The following is an 18,471-nucleotide window of genomic DNA, read 5'->3' as shown; positions in this document are numbered from 1 at the left end:
ATATGTATATTTGTTCTAGCAGGCACCAGTAACGTCTCATTTTGAGACTTGTCGTTACTTGTTGTGAGAACTGTTGTTATTTATATATATATATGTGTGTGTATATATATACATATATATATATATGCGATGGCATACTATACAGCTATAAGTACATAGAAAACCATTCAATTTTCCTTGACATAGATGGATGTTGAGGATTTCATTCTAAGTGAAGTCAATCAGATAGATGTAGAATTATATCTCTCACATTGGGATTTAAAGATGCCCAAAGAGGGAACAACAAATGGTCAAAGCAACAGAATTTAAGAGCTGATCTTCCAAACTGATTGTGTGTGTGTGGAGGAGGGATATTTGAATTGAAGAAGTCTTTAGGGCATTGATGGAGGGAAGTGAATACTCTGGTGATGGGTGTGGTGTTCGAATGATTTATGCATGAAACGTCTTTAATGATATTGTAAATAACTACCTCTTAAAGATTTGAAAAATTGCTATGTGTTCTTAGAAAATAAGTTCATAGTAGCAGCATAAAATAATCACATCTCAAAAGATGGTTTCCTGTGATTAACAATTTTTTTAAACTTTTTATTAAATCAACCTGTGGAAAGTTACAAAGTTCTCAGGTTTATATGTCAGTTATACAATATTCAAACACCCATCCCTTCACCAGTGCCCATATTCCACCACCAGAAAGCCCAGTATACCCCCCACCCCCACCCCCTACCCCCTACTGTATAATTAATGAATTTCACTTCATTTTTTCTTTACCTTGATTACATTCCATAATTCAACACAAAACTCACTATAGTTGTTGGAGTTTCCAACCAAGAGAGACAGACCCACTACATTTGATAATTAGTTTTTCATTGCTGGAAATGAAGAGATATGTAGCCCCACTGCTACAAGTACATAACTCTCTCTCTCTTTTTTTTTTCCTTTTTCCTTTTCCCTTTTTTTTTTCTTTTTCCCCCTCATCCCCCTTCCTGCGCCTCATAGTATGGTATACACCACGCCGCGTTGGCCAGCGTGGGGCTTTTGCTTAGTTCACAGTCCAGAGAGGTGGCTGCTACATTAACATTTATAATTATCAGCAATGTGAAACGGTTCCATTTGAACAGGTCTGACTTGGGGGGGAAACTCCAAATAATAACAGTAAGTTTTTGCTGAAATATTGAAGGTTTTTTAATGATTAACAATTTAGGAGGAGATATTTTTCCTGTCGTAATAGTATTATTATCACTGGTAAGATTAGTCAAATGATTAGGAAATTAATCAATAGCTTTTTCCTCACCGTTCTCAGAAGAAGGGAGATGGTCATACTATGATGGGCTTCATGGAGAAGACTCAGATCAGCTATAAGCCAGGGAAGAAGCAATTTGGCCAAGAAGCTTTATTCTGTTTTTCCTATTATAAATATAAGGTTCAAAATATGTAAGCTTAATATTGTCACATTTGAATAACTTCAGTGAGTTTGCAGAAATACGTAGTTTCTCTGCTGTATGATATCTTAACCCCATGGAGTAATTTAGGTAACACAATAACAAGCTGTAGCCTAATTCTTGATAAAGGAGGGATTGGTGTTTGAATCTGGACTGGTGTTTAAGTCAAAGTCAGGTTTGGCTGGCTTGAATCTGAACAGCATTTTCATGAGAGTTGTTTACTAGGAAATGTTTGAGTCTGGAAAATGTAGTTTCCCTATTGTCAATAAGTCTCCAAATATGAAAAAGTCACAATAAAAAGAATAAAAGATATCATTAGAGAGAGAAAAAGTGCCTGCCACAGAGGCAGGTGGTGGGGAGGTATTGGCAGGAGAAAAACTGGGGACATTGGTGGTGGGAAATTCATCTCATGGTGATTCAATAATAAATAAATAAATAAATAAATAAATGAAATATATTGTTAATAGCCTTCCTAATAAACAAAAGGGGAAATTTTGAACAAGTAAATCACCTGCAGAACTATTTTCAACTTAAACTCTCAAAGACAGCAGTGCACAGAGCGTTGTGGGGGGGAAAAGATTAATGAGAAAAGCCAAAGCTACTGATTTAAAAAAAAGGCATATTTCTCTCTCTCTCTCTCTCTCTCTCTCTCTCTCTCTCTCTCTCTCAAAACTACAGATGCTCTAGTGTCCAGGCTTTCATTCATCAACCAAACTGTTCCTGCAAACTGTTCGCAAAACTGGTTAAGCTTATTCTGAAAGCTATATGAATGGGTCTGGATTTAGCAGATGGGTGTTTGATTGCTTTGCCAAATTTTGGGGGGGATTCTAATTACTTTGCCAAATTTTTAATTTCTCAGGAATAAAAGCCTGATACAATTACAAGCATCCTGATACAATTCTTTCAAACAAACAAACAGACTTGACAGGAGTTCATTGCTTTCAGTGGAGCATGGTGTACACATACACACATGCACATTTGAATCCACTCTTGAAAGAGTTGATGAAAGTGTACTTCACCCTTGCTCCTAGTTGCTAAAGGTAACTCTACTTTCAATCCAACTGGAAGCTCCATGTTGTTGTGGAAGATTATGATTGTATAGCAATGTTATGAGGACAGGCTATGCTCAAAACACAGAAGAATTTCTTTTTCTCCAAGTTTTCGTTAATTGCTTTCCTGGAGATAACTCTTGTGAGGTCTTTCTAAGTTACTAAATGTACAAGCACTTTAATATTTCACAAGGTGGTGAATATTTCACATATTCTTATATGAATAGGAATAATAAGTAAAATAAATATTAGACCAAATGAAGGAGGTCAAAGTATGAGTAATTCAAAATAGCAAATAATCAAAAATCCATTTTTGTAACAAAAAGTTACTATCCCTGGGGCTGGAGCAATAGCACAGCTGGTAGGGCATTTGCCTTGCACGCGGCCAACCCGGGTTTGATTCCCAGCATACCATATGGTCCCCTGAGCACTGCCAGGAGTAATTCCTGAGTGCAGAGCCAGGAGTAACCCCTGTGCATTGCCGTGTGGACCCAAAAAGCAAAAAAAGAAAAAAAGTTACTATCCCAATCTGGTTTGTGCCAGAGTGATAGTACAACAGACAAGGTACTTTTCTTGCATTCAGCTGACCCTGGTTTAATTCCTAGCACCAGGAGTGATTCCTAAACACAGAGCCAGGAATAAGCCCTGAAATCTGCTAGGTGTGATTCTAGAAACCAAAAACAAATAAATAAACAAAACTGGTTTTAGGAAATCCTTACTTGTTGGTGCACTCATGAAAACAAAATTGTCAGAAAGCTGAGTAGGAACCAGAGCAATATCACAGCGAGTAGGGCCCTTTCTTTCCATGCAGAACCTACCTGGTTCAATCTCTGGTCCCCCAAATTCCCCCTGAGAGCAGAGGCAAGAACACATCCTGATGTATGTGTATGTGATTCCCCCTTCCCCACCACACACAGACACACACAAAAGAAACCTCTTTTTGTGCTAAGCCAAAAGAAGATACAACTTTTTTGCTGTTTATTTGAGAATCACTTTCTCTCCTCCTTCCCTTCTCTTTGTTGTTGCTGCAATGGCAGGGGTTATCCACATGCTTGTTGTTGCACTTGCACATTTGGTTCTGATGCTCAGTGCGGATTTCACACCTTTCACTGCAGTGCTTATACGCATGGCTACTGGTGATCTCACTCCTGACCCTGGTACTTCTATGACTTTTGGCTGTGCTCACACATGCCTGTCTGCAGTGCACCAGCTATCACACACTGTTGCAGTGCCAAAGGTCCCAAAGAGCAGAACTGCAGGGCTCACACGCAGCAAGTGTGGCTGGCATCAGAGATCAAACTTGCAGTTACACTTGTAAGATGGGAGCTTTTGCCATTCACCTATCCCTGGCCCCTCTTGCTGCTACTCTTAATTGTTATTTGAAGAATAAAATGGAGGGACAAGCTCAAATGAATGAATATGCTAATAATTTATGGCAAGGGTTTTTATTATTATTTTTATTGAATCACCATGATATAGAGCATTACAAAATTGTTCATGATTGTGTTTCAGTCATACAATGTTCCAACACCCATTACTCCACCAGTGTAATTTCCAAGCACCAATGTCCCCAGTTCCCCTTCCATCCCTTAACCATCCCCCAGTCTGCCTCTATAGCAGGCACCTCTCTTCTCTTTCTCTCTGGTCTCTTTCTCTATGTCTCTTTCTCTCTCATTTTAGGCATTATGGATTATAATACAGATGCTGAGAGGTTATCATGTATGTTCTTTTACTTACTTTCAACACTCAGTTCTTGTCCAGAGAGTGATCATATCCAACTAGTATTTCATAATGGACTCTCCTCTATCTTAACTACTTTCCATCCCCCATGCTTTCTAGTAATTTTGAGCCATTGACCAGTCACCCTGGCCTTGGATATTAGTTTAATACTGGTTTTTTATATCCCACAAATAAATGCAGTGATTCTATATCTGTCCCTCTCCTTCTTACTCATTTCACTCAGCATGATACTCTCCAATTCCATCCATTCACAGGTGAATTTCATGACCTCATTTTTACTAACAGTTGTATAGTATTCCATTTCACAAGTTTTTAATTTTTCTTATTTTGCAGGCATCCTAGAACTTGGCATTTACCAGTAATGAGTTTGCAAACAACTAGATGAGGGGCAAAAGGTCCTGTCTTACAAGTATAAGACTTCAAGTTTTATCCCCTACTCTAGCCATACGTGCTGAGTGTGAGCCCTGCAGCTTTGCTCTTTGGAACCTACAGTACAAAGGACACAGAGGGGACTGGAGTGATAATAAATTGCGTGGGGTGTTGTCCTTGCATGCAGCCAACCCAGATTTGATTCCCAGAATCCCATATGCTTCCCCGAGTCTGCAAGGAATAATCTCTGAGCACAGAGCCAGGATTAAGTTCTGAGCATGGTTGAGTGTGCCGTACACGCACACACACACACACACACACAACACAAGAGTTTAAATTCCAAAGTTGGAAATGCATGTAAATGAAAAATAATCATCCACCAATTCCTGAAGGCATTTTCTAATTAAATTAACATTTGAAACTGGTCTGGAAGCGAATTTACAGCAATAGAGGGAAACATGTATTTATCATATGGGCCTATTCTTAACCAAATTGAGGTGAAATTAGACAGTAAACAAATCTGTTTTCATGTGTAATAGGAGCCTCAGCTTGTGTTGAAATCATCTTGAGATGCCAGGCTCTCCAGGCAGAACCAAAGATCCTGTGACAAAAGACTCCCATGAGTCTGTCCACATGGCAATGGGGGGCTCTGTTATGAGAGACGAGGCTTCCTCTTCCTAAGGAAGACCCAGGTAGCTTGTTCCTTTCAGTTTAAGAATGATGTGTCAGGATGTGAGAGCACAGAGTGTCCACACAATGTCATGTCAGGCACTAAAGGTCTCATTGACCAGAGATTACAATGACTAGAACTGAAGCTCCTGTCTGCTGTGGCAGTGACAAACCATTACTAGACAAAACTCACTTCTCTCTGTTTAGATCCCTGTCATAACTTAAAAATAAAACCTCAAGATTTTAATGTGGCAGCCAAACAAATGGAATTGATTTATAGTTTACAGTTGGATCGTTCAAACTGCACATTGTTAGCCATAGTTCCCTTTTTTGAATTGTTACATTTAGTCTCTCATCCAGAATAAGAATACCAAACACTTTCTGGAAAGAGACAGATAGTACATGTTTTAGGCTTTGTGTGTCACATGGCCTCTGTAGCATGTTTTTTGTTGTTTTTTTTTTCTTTTGTGCTTACAACCTCTATTAAAACATTAAATTGCTAGGGTCAAGGAGATAGTACAGGGATTAAGGTGTTTGCATTGCATGTGGTTGACCCTGATTCAGTCTGGGACCCAGAGCACTGTCAGGAGTGGTGATGCTCAAGCCAGAGCAAGGAGTGTCCCCTGAGCACTGGCAGGTATGACCCACCTCACACTTGCCCCCACTAAATATATAAAAGCTATCCTTAATTTACTTGTCATAGAGAAACTGGTCATAGGCATACCTGTGGACCTTGTCTAACTCTGAGTGGACGTGTGCAGTGGGGACTGTTTATGAAAAAATAATTTGTAGTCCGTGCCAACTCTAATCAGCTTAATTGGTGGCTGAATAAATTGCAGTACTCCTACTTCTAAAAAGAGAGAGAAGGAGAGAGAAACATATCATAGGGATTTGTCCTACAATAGGACATAGGACCTTACCTGGGTTGGGGGGAGGGGTAATGCTGTATCAGGGCTGAGGACTTGGAATACTTTCCGTCTACCTCCCTTCCTCCCTATTCCATAATTAGACTGGTCATGTGACTGACTTGTCTTTCACCAGTCCTTTCACCTCAAATTCTTATCTGAGGCCTCTACCTGTGCTTAGTAAAAAATAAGCAGATGATTCGTCCTCTTTCCAGGTGCCCTGTTCTCCAAGTTGCAGACTCTGATACAAAGGTTGGAGAGATGCAGGAGACTTGCCGTTTTGGGAACTGTGGCAGCATGGACTTGAATCAGTGAGTCTGGGTAAGGATGTGACTGGCATGCAGAAATCGAGGGGGAGACAGAGTCCTCGTCAGGCATCAGGATTGGTGCTATAGAATATCCAGCACCACAAGAATTCACCTGAGACCTTGCAGGAGTGCCAAGCCTATATATATATGTACCTGGAAATCCCTGCTTGGGACTCATGCTAAAAATGGAAGTAGAACAGGAATTCAGTGACCAGTGCCAGGCAGGAGCCCAAAGAACTGTGTGTTCAATCATATGTGAAACAACCTCTAGTTAATGAGTGTGTGTGAGGAAAGCAGATGTGGCCTAGAGAACACAGCTTTGTTAGACTGAGCCTGATATTTTTCCCTCTCACATAAAAGAGAAAAGTGAATAAATCATTTTTATAAAAAAAGTCTGCATTATTTTTTATTTATGAAAATGAATGAATAACTTCAAATAATCACTTGTATCACTTGTAGTCCCATTGATCTTCGATTTGCTCAAGTGGGTGCCAGTAACATCTCCATTTGTCCCTGTCACGAGCTAGTGTAGCCCAATGATACCTGCTCGCTCCAGGAACAGAAAGATCCTCAAATCATTAATTCAGAGATTTGACGAAGATATCTGACCATTTAGTTGGAGGGTGGCCACGAGGTCTTCTGACGTCCCGTGGAATCCATTCTGTAACAGCTCTAGTCCAATGGTCGTCTCTGAATCGCGTTACATGACCGGCCCATCTGATTTTTGATGCCTTGGCAAACGAGACAGCATCCCTGATTTTTGACCGTCGATGGAGGTCAGAACTCCGGATTCCTTCTCTCACTTGAGTGAGACATGATATTCTCAGCATAGTTCTTTCGATTCCTCTTTGGGATACTCGAATAGCATTCTCATCCTGCTTGTGTAGGGCCCAGGTCTCTGAAGCATATGTTAGTGCAGGAAGAATGGTGGAATCGAAAAGATGTGCCCGGAGTCGAGGTTCTTCATTCTCTTAACCACCTCTTCGACACTCTTGAATGCATTCCACGCTGCTCTCTTCCTCCTGCGCAGTTCTGGCACCAAGTCATTCCTCATGTTGATTTCTCGACCCAAGTACACATAGCTGCTGCATTCGGAGATGTTCATTCCATTGAAAGCAAATGGAGCTTCAGGGACCAGTTCGTTTTTCATGAACATCGTCTTGTTGAGATTCAGCTGCAATCCGACAGTTCCACAATGAAATTGACCACATCATGTTCAATGGAAGGTTTTGCTTGACCGATGTCGCTGTTGTCCCAAAATTCCAAACGGGATAGGACCACCATCTCCTTCGTGTGAAATTCTACTTCACAGAGTGGGGAGAAAAGTCTGCAAAATTTAGGTCTAAGAAGACAACTCCCAGAATGACCACCAACTGGGAGCTCTTTGGCACTATTGCAGCAACGTGGGAAGATGCCGTCCTTGACAACATCGACGAGGATTACGCGAGGATTACGATTGACTGGTTCAGCACCTCCATGTCTGTGCGAGAGGACACGAAAGAAGAACAGAGAAGACATAGAAGCAGAGACAGAGAGAGGTCAGAAGAGACAGAGGAGAGACTACAGAGACAAAGAGAGAGAGAGAGAGAGACAGACAGACAGACAGGAAGACAGAAGAGAGCACAGCAGCACACACAGAAGCAGAGCACAAAGAGGAGCCATCCCGATCCGATCCACACAGAGCCGCTTGAGAACACCGAACTCGAGTGGCGCGTGTGAAAGAGAGCTGCCCTGAGTGCACTCGGACAGCAGACCGACACCACACATCATCAAGTCTCCCCCTCCCGCACGTGCGCCGCCTTTGTGATTTTTTTACAGGCAGGATAGAGATATACCTTGATTTCTATTGGTTATAAAGGATAGATATTTCTATCCAAATCTAAATCTCAGTCAAATTTCCTATGATAACAAGTTTCTGAATAAGAAAAAGGGTAAAAGGAGAGAAATAAATGGGGTACATTCAATAAAATACTATTGAATTCTTGATACATAGACATCTCCTTCTGACATATGAAAAGCTCTGTGCATCTAAAAAAAATTGTATGGGGATGAAACTTGGGAAGGAAGTGTTAGGGATAAATCTAGAACCAGGTAGTCAACATTCAGATAATTAAAGGAATTTGTTGCATTTCTGGATTCCTTGCATCAGGTCAAGGGACTTTTCAATCCAGACTCCACTGCATAGTGCATCATCTCACTCTGGTAGGGGTTGAAAGGCTGAATCTCTGGCAGCACAATATATGGGGCTCAAAATCAAGACCTTCACAGTGTTATTGTGGTGGGTATGATGGAATCATCTGAAAAAACGTTCTTCACCTGGAAAAGGCTAAGAAAGAAAGATTATGAATTGTTACAATTATAAGGGTGAGATTCAACTTATCAGGACTAAATATGCACAGTAGATGAGACCCAGTGAATCTGAAAAAGTCTAAAGATTGGGCTCCAACAGGTCAAGACGAAGTGAAAAAGACTCCCCAGAAGAAGTGTTATTTGAATTGCTGCTAGAAAGAAAGCAGTAATTTATAGATGGGAGAGCTGAAAGTGGATGGAAATTAGTGAGGATGACAATGGAGAGTTGGTAGAAAAGCAATTTTTAGACTAAGCAGCAAAGACACAGGATATGAAAGACCATCAATCTAGTAAAGTGTAAATGAAACCTGGCTGGGGCATTGTAGGGCATTAACAATCACAGTCCTCTTCCTCCCTTCTGAATAGCTTCTCTATCATCTCCAATTACCAACCAGAAATTGAATCTAGATAGGGTGAGAAAAATGGACAATACTTTGTTACAATAAATGTCACGTTAGCGACATGACTGACATCATTATGCAATTATTCAATTCATTAAACAAATATTTGTTTTGTGCTTACTGTGCATGAAACTCTGTCATATTCAAGATTTATAAAAGGCATCAGCATTTTTTAAATTTGTTTTATTGAATCACCATGTGGAACGTTACAAAGTTCTCAGGCTTATGTCTCAGTTATACAATACTCAAACACCCGTCCTTTCACCAGTGCCCATATTCCACCACCACAAAAACAAAAAACAAAACAAAACAAAAAACCCAGTATACAACCCGCCCCCACCCCCAACCTTCTCCCCCCTCTGCATAACTGATAAATTTCACTTCCTTTTCTTTTGACCTTGATTAAATTCCATATTTCAACACAAAACTCACTGTTGTTGTTGGAGTTTCAACACAGAACTCACTACTCTTGTTGGAGTTTATCCCCCAAGAATACGGCCCTATTGACAAGGAAACATTTGATAATTAGTTTTCCACTGATGAGTATGAAGAGATATAAAGTCGCTACTGCAGCCACGCGGTTTAGGAATTCTGTATTTTAGTACTTAAGTCCAGGGAGATTTAAGTTGGAAACTGAATCATTTTCCTTCCTGGGACAGCATGGAGCAAAAGCTTAATTCACAGTCTAGAGACATGGCTGCAAGCACTCGCTGGAACCCCAAGTAATATAGTTGACTCTGCATCCTGGTCGTTCAGCAGCAAAGCGGCTGTGCAAAGGTATGGCCACCGGGTGGAATCTCGGTGGAGCTCGAGCCAGCACAGGCCCTGGCCCCTGAGACTGCCCAAGCGTCCCACTGTTTCAAGTTCAAAACAGAAAAGAAAGGAAGGAAGGAAGGAAGGAAGGAAGGAAGGAAGGAAGGAAGGAAGGAAGGAAGGAAGGAAGGAAGGAAGGAAGGAAGGAAGGAAGGAAGAGAGGGAGGAAGGAAGGGAGGGAGAGAGGGAGGAAGGAAGGGAGGGAGAGAGGGAGGGAGGAAGGAAAGGTGGAAGGGAAGGAGGGAGGGAAGGAGGAAAGATGGAAGGGAAGGAGGGAGGGAGGAAAGATAAAAGGCATCTGCATTCTACCTAAGCTTCTTTCTTTAGATATTCTGACACAGGATATTACCAATGCTACTCCTCATTCCTTTTAAATTTTTTTACCTTGGATTTTTTTATGATTACATGTGTGTGTATGTATGTGTGTGTGTAAAAGATTGAATTCTTATCAGAAAATCATAATTATACATATATGATTATGTATAAATATTTATATATTATGTTTTTATGATAAGGATTCAGTAATTATTTTTTCTATAGATAACCCTCATATATTATGCCACCTATGATTTTTTTTCTTTCTTTTTTTTTTTTTTTTGGCTTTTTTGCACAAGGGTCACTCTTGGCTCTGCACTCAGGAAATTACACCTGGCTGTACTCAGGGAACCATATGGAATGCTGGGAATTGAACCCGGGTCGGCTGCGTGCAAGGCAAACGCCCTAAGTGTTGTGCTATTGCTCCAGCCCCAAGATGGGAATTTCTTAATTAAATATTTGCTCCTGGGAATTTTTAAAACACTGGCATAGTTGATGAAAGAATACTGGCTTTTTTTCTCATCTCTGAGAAGTAATAAAACACGTTTTATTATTGTTTTTAATCTAAAAAGATCATGCAAATGAATATTTATTCACATCTTTGAACACCATCACTTGAGTTTATATGAAACATATTTCAATAAGTTTTGCAATTTTATTATACTATTTGTGCCACTGATTTAGACATCTTGGGATGACACAAAATTGGTATCCCACCATTATTCATCCTTCTTCCAGGTACCCACCAGGTTCTTCACTTCCTCCCGACTGCACTTAGAAGTCCTGGTCAATCACTGGACAATCCCTGACTTACTTCTACAGTTTCCTTCCACCAACATTGCTCAGCATAGAAGATCATCTAAACTTAGCTAATTCCTTCTTTCTCTCATTCTTCTAGAAAAGTACTAAAAACCCTTCTCTTTGTAGATCAATGGTAGACCACTTACCTGCATTTATGAGTTGCTGGGTTTGATCCCTGGTACTGCCAAAAATAAACAAAAAAATTGACCTGAGTGACAGTACAGCGGGCAGGGTACTTTCCTTGTATGTGACCAACCTGGGTTCAGTCCCCTGTACAACATCTGGTATCCTGAGCCCAGCAGGAGTCATTCTTGAGTGCAGTGGCCTCAGAACAAACAACAAGGAAAAAATAAAACCTAACACTCTCTCCTTGAACAAAACTTCAGTATCAAATCTTCCATTCTCATTCTTGGCATACAACTACTTTGGTTTTTATTTCTCAAAGAAAATAAAATCAATGAGAAAAACAAATTATACTCTGCCTATCACATTGGTCAGCCTACTTGCCTACTTTTATATATATATATATACGTATATATACATATATATATATACTTTTCCCTGTATAATATAAAGTATTTGCTATTTTGACTCTACTAAGGGCATCCCTTCATTTGAAACTGAACCTAACTTCTTTGCGTGTACTCAGAGCAGTTATTCTGTCTACTGCATCATTTATTTGCTCTCACTATTGTTTTTCCTATCAGTTTATAAACAGTATTATTGCATATCTAAGCAAAAGAAAATTGCTCTTGTTTCCATAGTTTCTTTCATCTCTCTTTCTCCAGTTTCTGCTTCATTCATCCCCATTCCTCTCTTCCATTTGATCCACAAATTCCTGGTAGGTTTTTGTTCTCCAAATCCATCAAAATAGTTCTTGTCATAATCTTCGATTTATAAGTCCAATAAATGCAATTTATAAACCTTCTTTATTTAACAGAAGTGATCACTTCTGCTTCATTAAATATTTTACTACATATTTAGAAAAACAAATTATCTTCCTACCTCACTAAAACTTATTCACTTTCTTTTATGATTGCTCATATCTCTCTGACCTGTAAATATTGGAGAGTCTTGATATATCACCACAAACCTATAGAAATGGCTAGCATGGGAAAAAAAGTGGTGCCAGTATGATAACACTAAATGTCAGCAACGATGAAGAATAAGTGGACCCACCCACATTGCAGCTACTTATGCAAATTAACACCCACTGTAAAAGGTTTTTTTTAAGTTTTTGTATTTATTTTTGTTTTCCACATCAGCAATTATTGACTTTTATTTCTTGCACACTGCACATTCAATCAACTAATTTTGTCAGCTACACTCAACACATATCCAGAATATAAATACTCACCATTACTGTTCACAGCAAATGCTGGCAAACTTAGGCAACCTTGGGGATAAGAATAATATACCAACCCCCAGGAATCTTTGGTATTACAGTCATTTTACTTAACAGCTCTGTATTTAATAATTCAAGCAGATACGTTTTTGCAGTAGGCTGCAGCTCTGTTCATGGTGTTCATTCATGTCTCTCACAGCCCTGTGTGCAATGTCCAGTTCTTGTGCTGTCCCCATCCATGGATTCCATGGCATCCGTGATGCCCAGGATTGAGAATCACTGCCAGGCTGCCGGTGCCCTGCAGATGGCCTCTCACTGTGTGGTGCCTACTGTACTTGTCCCGCTGGTTTCCTCTTTGTTCTCTGTCTATGCATGTCTGTGAGCTGCAATATATTTCTTCTGTCTGTCTGCAGGCAAATGTGTGGCTAGAAAGAATAGGGCTGGAGTGAGACTAGTTTTATGTTTTATAAATAAATTTATACCCTCCCTTAGCAAGTTTTTCCTACTTACTGGTTATACACCACACAGACAAGATTTAAAATTGTCGCCTTTCCTCCATCCCCCCACAGCCTCCCTAGCAATCATCATCATTGTTTTAGTGACACACCATAAAAAGCACTTAGTGAGATTGACTTGTGCCCAACTGATCTGGGTTCAATACCTGGAACCCCAGATGGTGGCCCAAGCTCACCAGGAGTGATTCCTGAGATTGGCCACAGCCATCCTGTGCTCAGCATCTTGACACTACCTGGGCATCCAAGCCCCACCTGAACCTGAGCTTCACTGTGCATCTGGGCCCTGCCTGCATTCTGGCCCTGACTGGGCCTCTGAGGCCTACCGGTACTCAGCCATCTGTCCAGGCATGCAGCCTTACCCAATCCTGCAGTGTGTGAAGAGAAGATGCCAATTTGCAAGAAGAGGAGAGAGATAGACAGACAGACAGCGATAGAGACAGAGGCAGAGAGAGACAAAGAGAGTAGAAGAGAGGGAGATGAGGCTGATGTTTCCTTTTCTCTGCTGCCTAGCCATCCCATCATCTATTGTAGTTGGACACCTTTCATGGGAGATTTAAAGTGACCAACAATTCACCTGATGCTCTAACTTTCTGCTCCTGCTGTATCAGTATAGTGGGTAAGGTGCTTGTCTAACAGGATGCCAACCTGAATTCAAGCCCTGGTACCCCATATGGTTCTCCAAGCAGTGTTAGGAGTGATTCTTATGTGCAGAGTCAAGAGTAAGCTCTGAGCATCATTGGGGTAGTCACTGGCATATAATTAGCACCCAATATTTATTCACTGAATAAAAGAGAATAAAAAATGCAAACATGATCAGTGAGGGTAGCAAAGAAGTGGCAGGGTGGAGGAGGTGAGATAAATGAAATATAGCCTACACCAGAATGAATATTGAAGATTTTTTAAGAATTGTGATAAAGGGCTGAAAAGATAGGGCAGGCAGTGTGCTGAGTTCAATTCCTAACACTACATATGAACCCCCAGCCCCACAAGGAATGAGTCCTAAGTGCATAGTCAAGAGTAAGTCCTGAACACTGCCCGGTGTGACCCCAAAACAAACTAAGTAAAATAATTGTGTTGGAGGATCCAGGAAACAGCTCAACAGGCTGGATCACATGCTTTACATGAAGGAGTCTTGAATTTGATCCCAGGTACTGCATGGTTTCCTGAGCATAGAAACCACCACAGAAGACTCTAAGTACAGCCAGAGTATAATTTCTAACTAATATAGGGTATGCCCCCCTTAAGAGAGACAGAGATAGAAAAAGAGAGAAAGATTTGTTTTCTAAGGCTAGGAGATAGGTAGCAGAGGTTACATAAAGAAAAAACATTCCTGGGCACTTTATTATTATTATTATTAAAATGTTATTATTATTATTATATTATCATTCATTATTAGACAGCAGTATTTTTATTGCTTTATCCTACCTTTACACAAATAATTTAGCCTCCCTGGTTATCTCTGGATTCTCACCTCTTGAGATGTAGGGTACTAGAGCATAAAAATTAAATAAATAAATAAATTAGACTGAGGGGGAAATAAAAAACATTTCCTAATGTCAATGCCTTGATAAAGGAACATTGTCATCATGGATGTAGATCACCTGCCATGTATGTGTGAGGAACTGTGTTTGGCCTCCCAAAATGCAAAGATAAATATTGTATCCCAAGAAAAATTACTTCAAGTGATTAAAATCAGAAGAAAAGACATTTATGTCAAGAGAGGGGTTAAAAAGAAGACCGAACATCAATAGGACAAATGCTAGAAAAGCGATCACTAGGGGTGTCAACATTTCTAGAGATACAGCAGGTGACGCACATTCACTATCATGGAAGTTGAATAAAGGATCTAGGCACTGTCAGAAGACTCCTAGAGCAATGAAAAAACAATATTTATGAAGATTACATTTACGTGTTGAATATTTGCAATACTCCTAAGCCTTTAGTCCATGTTAATTCATTTAATTCTTACCATAATCTTATCAAGCAAATGCCAGTATGTCTGAGAGACAGAGCAATTAAATAACTAGTCACAACCACACATTTAAGAAATGAGGTCATGAGCTAAACTTAGACAAGCTAGCTTCAGAGCTAGTATTCTTTGGTTTTTAAGATTTTTTTTTTGGGGGGGGTCCTGCGCTCTCCGCCGAGATGCGACCCGGGTGGCTGCACATTTGTATGGCCACTCTACTGCTGATAGACCACAATCCAGAGGCCAGCTAGACTACTTTTGGTACCAGCAGCTGCTTGCAGAAATGTCTCTAGACTGTGAACTAAGCCATAGCCCCATGAGGCCACAGGAAGGGAAATGATGCAATTTCTAAAATAAATCTCCCTGAATTTAGTTACTAAAATACTAAAATACAGATATCCCAAACCTCGTGGCCGCTATTGCGGCTGCGCAACTTCATATCTCTTCATTCTCAGCAATGGAAAACTAATTATCAAATGCTTCCTTTTCAGCAAGGCTGTTTTATGGGGGGAAACTCCAACATCAGTAGTGAGTTTTGTGTTGAAATATGGAATGTAATCAAGGTAAAGAGAAAGTGAAGTGAAATTTATCAGCTACGCAGGCGGGGGTGGGGGCATGGGAAGGTGGGAGGTATACTGGGGTTTTTGGTGGTAGAATATGTGCACTGGTGAAGGGATGGGTGTTCGAGCATTGCATAACTGAGACATAAGCCTGAAATCTTTGTAACTTTCCACATGGTGATTCAATAAAATAAATAAATTAAAAAATCTTTGGGGGGCTATAATTTGTATTTTTTAATTCACACTTTTAAAGTGTACAACAATGAATTGCTAGTATATTTATGAAGTGATACAATTATCATCACAATCAATTGCAGACTATTTCAGAGCTTTGAAAGAAAACCTTTACCCTTTCAATCATTTTCCATTTCCCCCTCACTCACCAGCCCTCACTCTAACTTTCTGTGTCTGTAGATTTACCTCTTCTGGTTCTTTCATATGACTGCAGATGTAACTCTTTATGATTGACTTCATTCATTTAACATACAATATTTTGGAAGCTCATCAGAATTATATAGTGTATATAAGCATGCCATTTCTCTTTATCGTTATATATTATATGTTATAATTATATTATAATTTATTATATCGACATAGAATATTTAATTTATTCATTCATCATTTGGGTTATTTCTACTTTGGGACTATTATGAGTAATGCTGACATGAACACTCATATTCACAAGCTGTTTTGAGTACATACATATCCAGTGATTTTGAGTATAAGTCTGGAGCAGATTTCAGTACCCCTTTCACACCTGAAGAAGAGTAGTTCCTCACACAAGAGATAGAAAAGCACAACTGTCTCTAAAGAAAACTCTCTAGATTATTATTGCCTCTTGCATTCCAAAAACAGTGTATCTCTCTCGATATTCAAAAAAATCCTATTTTTCAGTATAATGTAGATCTTGACTAATTTGAAGTTAGGAAATATTGCTAAATCCATGATAGGTGCCCAAAAATGCTGGAAGATCTACAGTGGTTTCAAAAAATTATTTCTCTCATATTATTCTCCTTAATAAATATTTGTGGAATATTTACCAAGTGTTACTGACCACTTCTGATCCCTGTCTACAAAAATGCAAATCTTCTCCAGAAGAAAATTTGTCTTTCTGGAAAAGACAAATGTGAACGGTTCTGTGAGCAACCAAGAAATTGTAGTGTTCTAAGACCTTCTACAAGGATCAGATTCAGCTGTGTCAGAAAGCATTTGTTTGAGGAAATAGCCAGGGAAATGTGGAGAGGAAGGGTTTATAGGCAGATAGAATATGCAAGAAGTTGCTGAAGAAAGTAACATACAGGTATAAGGATTCCAAAAGAAAGAGAACTCAAAGAGTTTAAAGGTTATAATCTTATATGCCACATGAAAATACTTGACTTTTAGTGTTGAAAAAGGAGGAAGGGAAAGACATTCAAAAGAAAAGTGAACACCAGTGTTCAGTGCAGCACTTAACACAGTAGCAGCATATGGAATCAACATAAGGTTGATGTTGATTTTACACACTTATGTGTCCAATGACAGATGAGTGGATGATGCAGGTGTTCTGTATAAACACATGGAATACTGTGCTGCTGCAAGAAATGGGAAACCATACAAATTGCTGTAAATTGGATGGAACTGCAGGATGCCATGGTAAGTGAAGTAAGTCATCACCATCCCACTGATCTTCGAATTTCTCGAGCTGTCTCAATCACATCTCCATTTGTCCTAGCCCTGAGATTTTAGAAGCCTCTATCTACTCGTCCTTCCCAACAATGCTGCATTGGAGGCTCTTTCAGGATCAGGGGAATGAGACCCAGCTTGTTACTAGTTTTGACATATTAATACACCATGGGGACCTTTCGAGGCTCTCCCGTGTGGGCAGGAAACTCCCAGTAGTTTGCCAGAGGAGAAATAGGCTATAAGATATCGAGCGCTTCAGGGAACTTGCTTTTAAGTCTCTGGATGCTGGCCGTGGATGGGATTACACGGCACCAGAGGCAGTCCCTGGGTGTGACTGCACAGCTACTGGGAAATGGGAAATTTGGTGGAGGAGGCCCAGTCCCGATCCGAGCAGGCTTGGAGGTCTCAGTCCCGAGTCCCACACACCTTGGTTCTTCTGCCTGTACCTTCATGCCTGAGGCTCGTCCGAACGTGTGGAGAGGGGCCTTGAGCATGGCTGTGGCTAGGATCCGGAGGTCTTTGGCTGCTGGGAGTTCTGCTCGAGGTGGGGAGGGAAGCTAGAGCCCATCCCCTCCGAGGGTCCCCGGGGAAGACAGCCAGGCTTGCAGGCAAGAGACTCTCTGCATCGCTCTCTTTCGGGAGCTTGCTTTTAAGTCTCTGGATGCTGGCAGTGGATGGGATTACATCCATGGGGATAGGTGTATGTGAATGGGGCTGGAGCAATAGCACAGCGGTAGGACATTTGCTTTGCATGTGGCCGACCCAGGTTCGATTCTTCCGCCCCTCTTGGAGAGCCTGGCAAGCTACCGAGAGTATCCCGCCCACACAGCAGAGTCTGGCAAGCTACCTGTGGCATATTCAATATGCCAAAAACAGTAAAAACAAGTCTCACAATCTGTGATTTATAAGTGAGAAAATTTCATTTATGGTGAAGTAAGTCATAAGAATATGAAATACCAGATAATATTATTTATCTGATATACAGAATAGCATGACAGACATGGGAATGCAAGGTATCAAAGGTGGGTAAACCCTTGGCCCTAGCACATAGAAATAAAGAGGCCAGGGAAGAAGAGAAATGAAAGAGAATAGTATAAAGAGGTGGGCTAGAGGTAACAGGGACTGGAGGTAGCATAATATGTATCATATAATAATGTGTGTATTATATGTATTATATGTAGTGTTATATATAATGTATAATATTATACAATAACATGCTATTACAAATATATAACATTACATATCACATTATATTATACTAT

The 18,471-nt window shown here is 40.2% G+C and overlaps 1 non-coding gene across 1 annotated transcript; it reads left to right on the top strand.

Annotated features, from left to right (window-relative positions):
- The first annotated feature begins 5,982 nt into the window (after window positions 1-5,982).
- LOC129403044 (small nucleolar RNA SNORA58) lies at window positions 5,983-6,118 on the top strand. Its single transcript, XR_008629034.1, has one exon. It is a non-coding gene; the product is annotated as a small nucleolar RNA SNORA58 (small nucleolar RNA).
- Window positions 6,119-18,471: the final 12,353 nt, after the last annotated feature.

The sequence above is a fragment of the Sorex araneus genome, chromosome 2 (assembly GCF_027595985.1).
Source record: "Sorex araneus isolate mSorAra2 chromosome 2, mSorAra2.pri, whole genome shotgun sequence".
NCBI lineage: Eukaryota > Metazoa > Chordata > Mammalia > Eulipotyphla > Soricidae > Sorex > Sorex araneus.
This window is presented reverse-complemented; position numbering and strand designations above follow the sequence as displayed.